This window comes from Gasterosteus aculeatus, chromosome 7 (genome assembly GCF_964276395.1).
Source record: "Gasterosteus aculeatus chromosome 7, fGasAcu3.hap1.1, whole genome shotgun sequence".
NCBI classification, from domain to species: domain Eukaryota; kingdom Metazoa; phylum Chordata; class Actinopteri; order Perciformes; family Gasterosteidae; genus Gasterosteus; species Gasterosteus aculeatus.
The window spans coordinates 17406458-17420751 of NC_135694.1; the positions used below are offsets into that span (position 1 = coordinate 17406458).

The 14294-nt window shown below is 43.1% G+C and overlaps 1 protein-coding gene across 1 annotated transcript in view; it reads right to left on the reverse strand.

Moving 5' to 3' along the window:
- auts2a (activator of transcription and developmental regulator AUTS2 a) overlaps positions 1-13969 on the reverse strand; it is a 316878-nt gene extending 302909 nt beyond the window's left edge. Inside the window, exons 1-2 of the mRNA XM_078106530.1 lie at positions 13822-13969; positions 12581-12766 (exon numbers count right to left, since the gene is read on the reverse strand). The gene's annotated coding sequence lies outside the window, so the exon portion shown is untranslated. The remainder of the gene's footprint in view (positions 1-12580; positions 12767-13821) is intronic.
- Between the last annotated feature and the right edge of the window lie 325 nt (positions 13970-14294).

Below are 14294 nucleotides of genomic sequence, written 5' to 3' on the forward strand. Positions count from 1 at the left end.
CCCTTTGCAGTGCTAACGTTAGTAACATTTTCCACTCGGAGGCTGTTTTTCGGCTAGTAACTGTTACTTAGCAAACATGTTCAATCATCAATCCTTAAACTCTGGATATTAGTTGACTTATTTTGAAGAAACACATTCACACATTGTAGCGCTGAATGATGCAAAAGACGTTGACTGGGGAGTCTCCATAACAAGCCTCGGCATTCCTCTGTATTTTATTGGCAGTCATGTCACATCAGAGAAAGGGACTTATTCGCTGGCGGAGCCCAATAACCCAAACTAATGAGCTGTGACTTTGACACTATTGATGCACGGTGAGAAGGCCGTGCTGGACGAATCCTGATACGGACCAACCAGGTCAGCCTGACTGCTCTGCTGAGGGTGCCTCTGAATCAACGGGCCGTTAAAATTTGAAGATTAAAGATTACGGTTGAGGAGCAATGTTCATGTACAAGATGGAGGGATGGAGAGAAAAGAGAGAGGGCGATCAATCAGTACTTTGTGTAATCTCCACCGCATGGAGCAATCTATCAGAGCGTATGCATCTACAATACAGCAGAAACCAGTCTGAATTTGAGTTCTCTGCCTCGACCGTGCACGATAACTGTTTTTGGTGGAATAAGCTCTCGCCCAGAGCATCAACACTTACACAAGCAGAATGCGGCATGAAAACGATTCTCCAATACTGAATTAGCATGAAGGCCTCCCCAATGTGAAGCAGACAACAATGCACCAAACAATGGATCAAACCCTGGAGAAAATAAAGGCATTGCTGTGAGAAGCGAAGGTTATTACAAAGAGGCCAAACGCTATCGCTCTCCTTTCTCATTACCCCGAGGAGCTCGACAAAAGACACACGACCCACTGGCGCACATGGAAATCAAAGCCTGCGTCTGATGGAGAGCGTATCCACGGATGAAGCATGTTGCTTACAGCATTCTAATAAGGCGACTTAATGGGACATGTAGGTGGGAATGAAAACAGGCCCAGGGCGACTCTTATCCAAACAGTAATGCATAAATAAAGTGCTGCATCTTTAGGGGGGACTGTTACCACCAACACCCTCATCAATTATCTTGAGTATTTATGAGTCAGAACTTCTGGAAATAGACATTGCTGTTAACAGTCCCTCCAATCGGTTAAGGAATGTGTGAGAGTGATGACATTGTGTTAAACAAGGCGTAGCTATAGTTGTAGCTGTTTTGTATAGCTAAACAAGTAGTCCATTTACAAAGTTAAGTTTTCAACTATTTTTGGGCATCTGTGTTGGTGACTAATCGAACATTTTAAAACTTTGATGAGAAAACATTTGTAAATCAATTAACCCGGAAAGGATAAATTGAATAAGTGATCCCAGCTCCTTTACCAATATGGCACTGCTGTGAGCCTTTGAACACGAGAAAAAAATAAGCAGGAGGCAAACTAAAAGGAAGAAATAGTGTGTAAAATAAAAGCAAGTTGCATTGTTGTGGACAGGAGTGGTCTCCAGTAGTGTTGCACGGTGTACCGGTACTAGAAAGGTATCGCGGTACCCATACGTTGAAAACAATACGGTTTTGAATATTTTTTGTACCGGTACTTTAAAAAAAGCATGCAATTGGAGCGCACTCACTGTTCCGCTCCGTGTCAGGCTGCCTGCACACATTGACTGCGCAGCTCTCACACATGCAAGTTATCAGGGGAGACGCGCCCTCGTGTAGCAGACTGCTCAACCATATACAGCCTAACACGATTAGCCTTAGCCTAGCTTAGCTCGGGTGACCAGACGTCCTCTTTTACCCGGACGCATTTTTTCGAAAAGAGGAAATGTCCGGGTATAAGAGGACGTCCGCTTTGTCTTGTGTTGCACTTGCTTGATGTTTGACTGTGTTTGGAAAATTGTTAACTTGCTAGTTTGTCATAAACAAAGTAAGTTTAGCCGCTAGCAGACATCTCATTAGCAATGTTAGCAAGCGTGTTAAAAAACGCTTGCATATTGATGCTAGTATTAAGTGCTCTCGAGTCGGCTTCTTTGTAATGTTATAGGGATACTTTTCACTAAACCTTGGAGTGAGACGTTGGGGGTGAAGCTACGGCTGACGGGGGGGCTGACGGGGGGGGGGTAAGTTACGCTACCTGCAGCAAATCGGGTTATAGATGCGCCGTTTAGATGAACCAGCGCAGATTTTTTTTTTTTTACGTAATAAATTGAATGTGTGTGAAAACATGGAAACACACGTGTCACACGGGGAAACCATGAGAGTTGGCAGCCCTGTAGCTTTGTTGGCTAGCTTGACAACAACTTTCCTAACACAGTCAAACATCAAGCAACACAAGACAAAGCAAGACCCCAAATAAGTTCCTGAATAGTCCAGCAGAAATATATACATGCAAAATAACCTACAATTTCACTCATGTGGGCCTATATGATCATGAGGTCAGAATGCACACAAAATTGTACCAAATAATACACACTTGATGCAATAGGCTACATGCTTGTGGAGCCTGAGGGTGGATCCGCACCTAATCCTTTTTAATTTTTAGTTAAGGAAATATGAATGTGAGAATATCAAACTATGCAAGTAAATAAAGCATTGTTCATCCCACAGACAGTCAAACAGATAGCAGGTAAAAAAAAGGAACCTTACAGATTTTTTATTTATTACTATCATAGATAAATATATTCCATTATCCTATTTGTGGTATCGTAAGTATCGGGTACCGTAATATTTTGGCAGGTATAGTATCGAAGTCATAAGTTTGGTATCGTGACAACCCTAGTCTCCAGTAGAGCTCTGGTAATGCCACATGCCTTAAACCTTCAGATTAAATGTCCATGTATTCCTTCGATTTATAGGCAAGCACGTAAACCCCTTCAAAATTAAAAGATTCAGTCAGTCAGTTAGTGACTGAAAATTTGGGTGGAAGGGGGGCTTAAATTCAACAAATGCTCTGTGCTGAATCTGATATTACATGGATGGGCTGCCAGAAGAACACTTATCCTAATGAGCCTTTTGTAAGCATGTGGAGAGAGAGGCAAGAAAAAGAGCCCTGTCCCTGCAGGCTCTGATAATGTCACTGCCAACCCTGCCATCTGGGGAATGTTTACAGACAAGACCCGCCCCAGCTGTACACTGGTTATATGGGTCAAACCCAAGTGGATTTATACACCTCAAACACACTGAACGTATTCCACACCATGCTTTGGGTCCGACAAGCTCGAGAAATAAAAAGGCCGTGAATGATGGAGGAAAATGTAGGCGTTTAGTACAGATGAGCAGCTGACAGGTGCATGTTCCTAGCGCCATGCCCCGAGGCCATTGCCATCCATTTCAGATGGGAGCGTCTTATTGGGAGCCACCTTGGGACATTTCACGCAATTAAGAGATAATATATTTATATATTTGTGACTTGCAAACCTCAATTTGATGAACTGTTGCACCTATGTCAATGCCCCCCCCCATGCAATCTGTGGTCACCATTCATTTCCAGTCTTTTTAACTACAACGAGTCACTTTTTTGGCATCGCTGCTTCTCATTCAATACAGGCTGCGACCGACAGGCAGTGAGCGAGGGATATCTGTTCCCTCGCGTTGTCGAGGAACGAATACGAGTTACACAAATCTTCTACTCAAGTGAAATATCACTCTTCTAAACCTCTTAAAACCAACCCATTTTTCAGGCCTCTGCTCAAAATTTGCATACTCATTTTTGAAAGAATATATTTCTGCAACCACAAGGTCTATGGGAATCATTTTTGTGATGTAAGAGAAGGGAACACCAATTGGTAAGCTGTGTAAATATTAGTGTATGCGTTACTGATTAAGAGTAAATAAACAGCAGAAAGTTTCCCCCAAAAAACACTTTCAAAATGTCTACTCCTTTGGAATGATTTGCAGCTGTAAACTTGGGACATTCTCTCTGCAAAGTTTGACTTTCATTTAGAGATTGCTGAGCTGCACACCAAAATGTGTAGAGCTTGATACATGCAGGCAAAATGTGTCAAAAAATACCTTAAGCCCCATCCTCCTTAGCCAAAATCTCAGATCTCATTATGTTTACAGAGCTGCAGAGGCATTTACATAAAACCCATGTAGGATCAGGTAAAATAGCTGATGGGCAGTCAGCGGCTCTTCCTTACCTCCCTTCTTATGAATATGAATCACCACATGATCACCAGAGCAGTGCTGTTCCTAATAAGGATGGCCACTCCTGTTCTGTGGGATCAAAACAATCCATGCTATGGACTTAGCGTGACCTTAGAAAATTAAAATGCAGAGACCAGGGGGCACTGACTTATGCACTTGAAAATCCTCCCCGTGTTGGCATCCAATGCCAGACTGAGCATCCCAGCTGGAGGTGAGAGAACCAGGGGGCCCTGAGGAGACGGCAATTCAACCTGATAAATATGCAACGTGCAGGAGTTTATAACAAGAGCTATGAAGGAATAGAAGTAATTCGGTATGTCTGACTAAGGAATTGTTATAAAACAGGAGTCAATTAAGTTGACTCTAAAGGGCAGGGAGCCAGAGTCGTGGTGGGGAAATTGTATGTGCCCCAATTAAGCTGGAATGGTGGAAAAACTCTTCCTCGTTCTATTTCTATTTCTCTATGTTCTATTTCATTGACAACATACTCAATGTTAGTACTCCTTGAATGACGGTTCTGCTGCAGTCCATACATTTTTTAATTTGTATTACTCAAAATGATTTGCACATCGGAGCCCCTTGGCAGTGTTAATATTGGCAGCTATTTTTGATTTAGTCTTAGTCTTTAGACGAAAAATGCATGTTAGTTTTAGTCACATTTAGTCATTTTAATCCTTCTTAGTTTTAGTCTAGTTTTCGTCGACGAAAACTCAGAACATTTTAGTCTAGTTTTAGTCAACCACCAGCATGTTCGTCTCGTCTCGTTGCGTTAACGAAAGTTAGAATATATTTAGTCATAGTTTTTATTTTTTAAGATCGTTTTAGTCACGGAAAAAAGGTTCGTTAACGAAAAATTTTCGTCATAGTTTTCGTCGACGAAATTAACACTGCCCCTTGGTAATAGTGCATTAAGTCAAAACTGTAATCCACATTCCAAATTAAAAAAACGTTTTGTCCATAAAGCTAGTGTATAACGGCTCTGCTCATTGTTTCATTCAAATCTCATAATAAATCATGATAACAGTAATCAGCGGCAACCACCGTATGAGAGCGGTGCAGAGCGGCAGCATCTGCTAACCAGTGGAGCACGCTTACATGAAGCAACATGCACTTAAAGCGCAAACTGCTGGAGAGAAACTCAGATTAAAAACACACAGAGGGAGAGGAACTTCATTTTCTGCTTTACAAACCATATATTTACTCATAGCATAGTAATGAGCTGCTAGATTACTATTCAGAATGTCCAACACAGCCCATTTAAGGTGTGCAGTGCAGTTTATTGCAGTTCAAGCATTAGTTTTTTAAACGTATGTTTCATTATGGTACATTAAAGGCCATTTGCTGGATTAACTACAGTTCAATTGAGGGACGACACCCACTTTCTGCTGAGTTTACACTCTCTGCACCAACTTACCCTTTTCTGAATGTGCAGCCATTAAAAGGCTGGATATATCCATCCATCCATCCATCCATCGTCAAACCGCTTATCCTGCACACAGGGTCGCGGGGGGGCTGGAGTCTATCCCAGCCAACTTTGGGCGAGAGGATGGGTACATCCTGGACTGGTCGCCAGCCAATCACAGGGCTACAGAGACGAACGACCATTCACACTCACATCCACACACCTACGGGCAATTTAGAGTCACCAATCAACCTGATCCCCTGTGCATGCCTTTGGACTGGGCTGGATATAAAGTCTCAAATTTCTTGGCTCTAAATACACATTCTGTTAGAGATATTAGCGTATTTTTTGGCCAGGGGGGAGTTATCACTGTATACATTTGTATGATTCCAAACATTTTTGAGAGAAGTATAAATGTCTTTACAATTTGGTAGAGGAGTGATGACAACTGATAGGGGGCTTTGTCATATGCTGCATTGACCCAATGAGAGGAGCAGAAAGCCTCTTGTCCCAACAAAATCAGTCCTCCCAGAGACGCCTTCTCCTCCTCTTTACAATGAGCTGTGGCTGATTGGCAGCTCTTTGCAGATAAGGAGACTTTCTGCAGCAACAGCTCAGGTAAACATGGAACATGGAGTGCTGAGACACATTTAGGCTTCTCCTTTATCTACTGTGGTTTGGTCTGTTAATAATAAATACATAAACACGAGCAGTCTGTCAATCAGACGAGCAGTAACCAAGTAAACCAATGTGAAGTTATTTAACAGCATGTTTTCTCTTCCGCAAAAGACTATTTAGTCTTAGCGATTGCAAGTCTGTGTCATCAAAATAAAAAAGCCGAATCAAATTGTGTATTTGAAGAAAAGTGGTGTGAATGTACGGTTTATAGTTTCCTGCTGGTACCACAGTCCCCTTACTTCTCCAAAACTTACCGTGTATTTTCTCATCTGAGTGAATGTTTGTGTTCACCAAAGTCTGTGTGGGATTCACTTTGGAAGGAGGTATTGTATGACGCAGAGGTAATTAAAAAACTGAAAAAAGATTAACTCACAACAAGAAAAATTGCAGCTCTAATGGTTCATAAATATTTTTCAGGCCTGTTTCAGAATGCTAATTTCCATTGTGATCACGTTTTGATTTTATCGCTCCTTTTAATTTCTTTCTTCTCTAGTTTTTACCCCCTCCACTCCAGCAGGATGTAGTATAATTTCTATCGATTGTTTCTCTACCTGTGGCGATCGGTTCCACGGTCCTGAGATTACAGGCCGGCCTAATTAAGGCCGCTGTTATGTTCATAGAATTAGCAGGGTATTAATTGGAACAGAACAAGCCCAAAGAATGTGAGGCTCGCAGACAGACGTGAAGAGTGAAACACGTCGTATCAGACTGCACTTTTATCTGTGGACAGTGGCAACTACTTTCACCAGCAATGCTAATCCATCACACTTCAAAGTCCCTCACGGGACTTGGAAACAATCACAGCAGAATGGGAACAGCGTCTCAGGGACAGACTTTTACGTGCGCATTTCATTATTGAATAGACGACAATGGGTCAGAAAGGCTTATTCCAAAAGCTCCTCTAAAATGTGGCCAAATGATGCTGCCGTCTCTTGCTCAAACTAGAAAGACCGATGTATCCTTTGTCTTCTTTTGGGTGTCTGTGTGTATAAAGTAATGACATGTAATAATACATTTTATTTATAACACACGCTTCATCAACAGATCTCAGAGTGCGACAGAGCCAGACCCATTGTTAAAACAAAGTCAAAGTAAAGTGAAAGCAAAAAAACGCCTGAATAAGAAGGTTTTTACATGCAACATGTAATATGTTTTGTATATGTATAGGAGTTGGGATTATCAAACAGTTTGGTGGTGCAAAATCGGGAGCAATTAAAACATTAACCACAATAGGACATAAGTAAAAGATAGCTGGAAGCATGTACAACCACGTGGGAAACGGGATGGAATAATGCCATTTGCTTGTTCTATCAGTTGATTTGAAGATACAGTATTCTTCACGTGGGCGGAGATGCAGTGTGTGTTTGTGAACTAGAGCCGCAGGTTGCCACATGTTCATGCTACACGAATGTCACCGGACATTTCAAATGCATTTTCAAGGCATAAAATCAACATTGACATAGTGTGTGTTCACTGCATGTCATCTTTACTCTGCTTTACACTGAGTAAAGTGTTGTGCTCCATTGACCAACAGGCCAGATCACCTTAACACTTGGCACTGCGAAGCCAATAAAGCCAGATTGGATTGTGTTTTTCAAAAAGCACAAGTCAAGAGAAGAAACGTCTTCGCTCTCTGAATGCAGCGGCCGCATCGATTTTGAGCCGGGGTCACTTCCGTCTTGCTATCAGCCCAAGTCCGCCCGCCAGAGGATCTTAGGCAGACAATGGACCAATACTGAGCCTGATTCTTTCGGACAACAGCTTCTATTGAATTTCTTATCGATATCAGTATCAACAAAAATCATCGCCCTGCCTCGGTCAATCCCCCATTCTTTATTAATACCTAGTAGGATCGGCACTCCCATCAATGGATCCACTTGTTACATGCGTTATCTGGCCTCCGTCCTCTAAAAGAGACCCCGCTGGGGGAGAGTTTGGAGGAGTGGAGTTTATTGGCTTGAGCAAGGTCAGAGTGGTAGAGAAAGTGCTGGGCCAGCACAAAGGGCTTTTATATTGTTTGGTCAGGCAGTGCAGACGATTAAGCTGTCAGCCAAGAGGGGACACTATTGATCTGGGCATGAAAAATGTGGGTGGTGGATGGGTGGGTGGGGGGGCTCCATCCCCTGTTGTTTTAATTTGTTATCCAGAAGCAATTTGATTTGATACTGAGGAGACGTAGTAATGTGACAGCTGCACAGCACAAGCATAGCTACACTGCGTAAAGAACATTGCCTTATTATCCACACGGCCCTGCGGTCAGATTCCCTTTGGACTCATTGCAGCAACAGCCTCGGGGCACACTCAACAATTCACTGGCATGTCATACGAGTGGTTTCCTTACAGGTAATTTGAAATGACATGTGTTAAATATAATATATAATTTGGGCTGCCACAATGGGGCCATCTGCGCAAGATCTCAATTCATATTGACCGACGGGAGAAATGGAGGAGAATTGAGCCCAGCGACGGGAGTCTCCTGCAGCCGGTAAAAGCGTAATTGGGTGGGCCACTCCAAGCGGGAAGGGGGATTTACGGGGTCATGGACTCAAGCAAACCTCCACTCAGACGGTGGGAGGAAATGACTGTGTACTTTACACAGCGGCTTCATACAGCATCAGCGAGCAGAGCTCCTCCTGTGCGTTCACAAGGAACTGAACCTTTCTGAGTACAGTGGAGCAATGCAGACCACGTGTTTTACATTTAACAGAGGAAACGGCAAAGCCCTTCTATTGTATAAATAATTTAGACGTTGAGCTTTGAAAACAACACTGCAGAAAACCCGTATTATTTCTTACTCTATTTCTTTTCTCTTTTGCAAGCACCATTATAATGATTTTTATTGGACATTTTACATGAGGATGTTTCAACATCAAATAACCAAATTCAACGTATTTAAGGGATACTTCAGCTATTAGGATGATGAAATGAGAATTTCCCCAGTGCTGCCGCCACAGAGATGGCTGTTCACCCCTGTGTCTACAAGCACCACATCCGGTCCTTGATTTGCTGACTCGGCTGTGGCACAGTACATTTGAGATGGCATACAGGCAGTAGCCTGCAGGCAGTTGGTGTTATGTTACATTGGTCGTTAAATCACTAAATCCTCTCTGGCCACTTGCCCTTTCATCTCAAGGAGAGGGGCAATTAATCCAGTTTTATGAGCAAGCTCACATATGGCTATTTAATGTTAGTTCAATGGCTTTTGATGATACCATTGGTTCAATCTTTTGTGTGTCAAATTAAAGAGGAGTTGGCTGAGACGAGTTTTAAGACATGAGTGTGTAGCAGGGCTAACCATTAGGAAGGAATCGTCTTCCCTCTAACCTCTTAATACCTCTGTGAAGGAGATTTGTAATTCGTGTATCTAATAAAACTTTAAATGCAAATTGTTTGCCACTCTCCAGTCTCCATTTTCTCCTTCCATTAAAAGAAAAAAAGAAAAACATGTATTGGATGTGACCAATTTAGCCCGACTTGTTCATTTAATGGGCAGCTCAGTATTTCTCACAGTTGCTAGCTTTGTCCTGAGTCACAGTAGGAGAAGGGCAGCCACCGAGAGGCCACAGCTCCAGTTACACGCAGACTCTGCTCCTTAAATGTCAAGCTGCTTTGCATTACCCGCAGAGCATTCAGCCGATATTAGCCCCACTCCTACCACATCGTTTCATATGGCTCCTCGAGCAAAAAGTAAGTGATCGTTGGGTCTGTTCTTTCGATGTAGAACATAACTTCCCTGAATTTTGTCTTATGAATTTCAAGGAGGTGAGGGTTTCTGTGAAAACTGTCCACTAGAAGCCAACTGAAATAGTGAATGGTTAGAGAATGTCCTTTCAGCAGCTTTTGTACTTGCTTCATAGAGACGATTCATGACCTTTCTTTAAATGCTGTAGTTTCAAAGGCTGCATTGCCACCCAGAGTCCCGCAGCTTTTCCCCATTAGAGCATCCACAGGCTTGACAAGCTGCTTTGTCGATCATTAAGAGGGGAGACACTGAGCTTCCCCTTTCTAATTAAATCATGATTAGAAAATTGCTCTACCGCGGACATGATACGGAAGAAAGCGTGAGGCAGGGGACAGACGATGCCCTACAATGTGCAGGTGGTGTTCCAGTAATACGCATCGGCCATAAAAACACAGCAACTCAGCTCCACTACTCTACTGTCAGCCCGTTTATTCAGGGAACAAGTGCAAAGATCCATGTCTTCTTAATTAAGGCAATTAATGGGCAATCTATGGCTAAGATCAAATGTCACCAACAGAGGCTCTTCTACACAAAATAAAGTCAATGAGAGGCACTTAGCCCCACTTAACCCTCTGTAGAAGTACTCCTGAGCAATTGAAACAGTTTCATTTATCCAAGATATGAACATTCGATTGTTCATGGTTCTTAAAAATGGTGTAATTGCACTATTGTGCTCTTACATTATCATTATATCAGCAGCATAATATGCTCTTAAAATGACAATAACAATGTCTAGGGGAGCTCATAGTAGTGTCTCTGTCCGCTGCGGAGAAGGGCAGCCTGCCTTACTGCAATTCCTCGAACACCCTGCATTCAGTTTTGACAGAGGGTCAAAAACAAACTCACAGTGGAATCGCACCTGCCCTTCACTCCTGGTTCCCAGAGGAGTCGCGTCATCCCAATCACGGTCAGCAGCCGACCTCTTCAAACCCTCTCTTTACCTCACACAGACAGCCTGAACTGATGTTCGACTGTCTTCAACTGTCCTGCCTCCGAGCTCCGTCTTTCACACAACTCGGCTTTGCTCCGTAAACACATCTAACCACGTCTACTACAAATTAGATGTAGTCAGGTCAAAAGGTTCGGACAAACTTTCTCATTGAATAAGAACATTTCTCTGTACAGCTTCTGCATAAACTACCATACCCTATATATATATATAAATATAAAAGAGGTCATTTGAATGATGATCCAATTACTTTTGAACAGGCAATGGTACACATGCCAACATTCATGCCTGATCAGCACATAAAGAAATCAAAGTTGTGAAGAGCTTAAGTCCATATAGCATTAGATGCATATATTAGCATTTGCTTTCAGAAAGGCCAGGGTTAGCTAACCGCCAGTGGGCCGTGCGGCTGAGTCATTACCATAGTTTTGCATTCTCTAATGTCATTTTCTACAAGGTTAGGCTTCATGTAACCATTGCCCCAGGACAGCAGTAGGCTATGAGAGATAGAGCGAGCGCACCGAGGAGCAGTGGGCCACTTGTTCCACTTAATGACACTGATCTGAGCAGATGGAGGAGAGACTCTGGCAAGTCCTCCAGCCTGCTTTAGTTAACTACTCATCTGTTTAGACTCTCTCCCAGCTCGCGCCTAGAAAATTAAACTTCACGAACATTTTGTGTGTCGTCTGCGGTCAAGACTCTGCTAACATTCAATTACATTGAGTTCTCTTTTCCTTTACAGAACCGTACCGTTTCTAGAATGTCTGTATAACCTCTATAATTCTAATGATTTTCTGTTGAGATGTTGAGACGGTTTCTTTTACGATAGAACATAACTACTCCAGAAGGTCATAGCTTTATTTCCATCCCAGTAGTTATTCAATAGATTTAGCATTCAGCTGTTTTAGCAGCTGCTTTTGCAAAAAATGAGTCTTTACTCAAAATGTCATCCATTTACAACAGAACTGACAAAAATGTCAGTAAACCCAACATTCTAGTCTCTAAATGATTACAGGGAGAGCATGGCTAGTGTAAAGAGAGACACTGTTTTTGACATTTAGCTGTTTGAATTAATTAAAAAGCCAAATCTAAAACACAATTTGGTGATGCAAATATAAGAAATGTCTTTATGACGGTAACAAGAGGTGATTTGGTCACTATATATTCTAGGCAGCTCCAGGCCACCAGAGAATCCGCCTTTCACAAAGACATGACAGCTACAGTATTCACTTCTTTTGAGTGTAGTTGTCCGGTCTGCTACCAAACTGAGCAAAACTTCTCCCTTCCAGGTGATACGGCAAAGACAAACAGTGTTTCCGTTGTTCTCTAAATCACGTCCTAAATACCGGTAACAACTTTACTCCTGTTATGACATGGTGTAGTAGTGGAAATATATCAGTAAGTCCAAAAGCACGCTCACGCAGCAGGTTTAATCCAACCAAGTGAACAAACAATAACAAAAGAATAAACAAACCACCGTGTAGCAAACCAAATAAAGACTCCTCTTGCACTACCGGAGTCGGGATCCAAACTCCACCGATCTCCCACTATGACACAGTTTGGAGACATGGCGGCACACTGTGTGGAGGCCGGAACACAACCGGAGTACTCCTTGGTACTACTCAGGATCAATGCTGCACGACAGAGAGGTAGAACACACACAGAGAGGTTAAGACTCTTACCGTTTGTGTTGAGACAAGAATCATCTGGGGGCCAGTTTGGTAACCGGAAAGACAGACGATGTGTCGTGGAAGCGCCATAGCGCCAAAGCGTTTGACCCAGCCAGAAGCGATCGCCGAGATGAGCCACAGCCGAGCCAAAGAAAGGGACGTGGCAGTGGGCGGAACACGGGGGGTGGAAACTGCGGGCTGACACAAAAACAAAACATAGGCTCATGGTTCTCAAGAACAACACAGACAGGAGGAAGAAACCGAGGATCACACACTAGGAGCAGACAGGAATTTGCACTGGAAGGTGTGTGTGGCATATCTCTGTGTTTTATCTCCGTAAAGACAGTTATCATTTTGGCTATCCACCAATAACCACTATCTCTGCTCTGTACTTGTTGTGGAAATTACACACGTCGGAACCACAAACGCCCTCGTGTTTTGGTTCATGACATCATCCGTCGCCGCACAGGAGGATTCCTCCAGGAAGCGCGTCTGGATGACTGCCGCCTCTAGCGCTACTTCAGGCTGACCAGCAGCCAGTTTGATGACTTGTTGGGTTGGACCACCAACTTACTTACAGGCGTTCAATCTCTGCTGCGGAGCGCCTGTCGATCTGCCGGGGAGCTGGAGTTTCTTAAAGTACAATCGCAGAGCTGCCAACTTTACAAAAAACCTTGAACATTTTGTCGGGTATTGACCATACGGGGGAGGGGTGGTGGACGCTACGGCCGACGGGGGCGCAATTGGGGAGGTTGAATAACCACCAAACCACCAAAATGAACGAATCGTTCACGAACGACACATCACTAGTAAATTAGTGAGCGATAATGTACAGCTGCTGTTCACTGCGCACTCAAAGTAACAGGTTAGATTTTGCGCGACCGTTAGTTTACATTTTAGCTAAAAAAAAGAAATCGGACTTTGGTCCGAGCCGTTGGCCCCATCACTGTCCCCACTGACCTGTAGCGTCCAGCCCCGACAAAATGTCACAGGTTTCTTGAAAAGTTGAGAGCCCTGCTGTTTAGCCTCCCGTCAGCCGTCCTTCTTCTAAGACTTTTCCACACATGCAAACATCACTAACGTGGGAGTACGCAGGCTTCTCCATAAAACAGATGAACACATAGGTTAGCTTGTTAGGCCAATGCTAATAACGGCACTATTTACAACAGACAACTTTTTAATCTATCACTGCCATTAACTAAGAAGCGTAAACAGTTTTCTTGAAAAGTGTTTCATACACATAAGAATCTCACCTTAAATACATGTAACAAGTAAACAGGTACAACGTTAGTCTCCGTCAGCCGTTCTTCTTCTTTCCCATTGAAGCGCATGTACGACGCACAGACACCCCCTAGTGGTGAGATGGCGACGCCTGCTGGTCATCTTTGACACGACACAATCACATTACATCAGAAAACCGGCCAAACGAAAACAATGGTATAACAACTTAAAACGAAATCCATATTACACATGGAATCTACTCTCGCGAATAATTGGCTTCTGGTGTGAATGTACCATAAAGTGGATGCTTTACCTGATCCCCAGAGGAGAGCAGGGAGCTTCTTCCCCCAACTACTTGCTAGTTTCCTGGTCTGTGCTGATCCCATTAGAAATTATGGTTTGGATCAACACGTTGTCATTGTGATTCACTCACTCCAGGGCTATTGTTCTCCCTGTGACATGCAAGCTGTCTGTTCTAATGGGGATGTAACTTTTTCACAGTTAT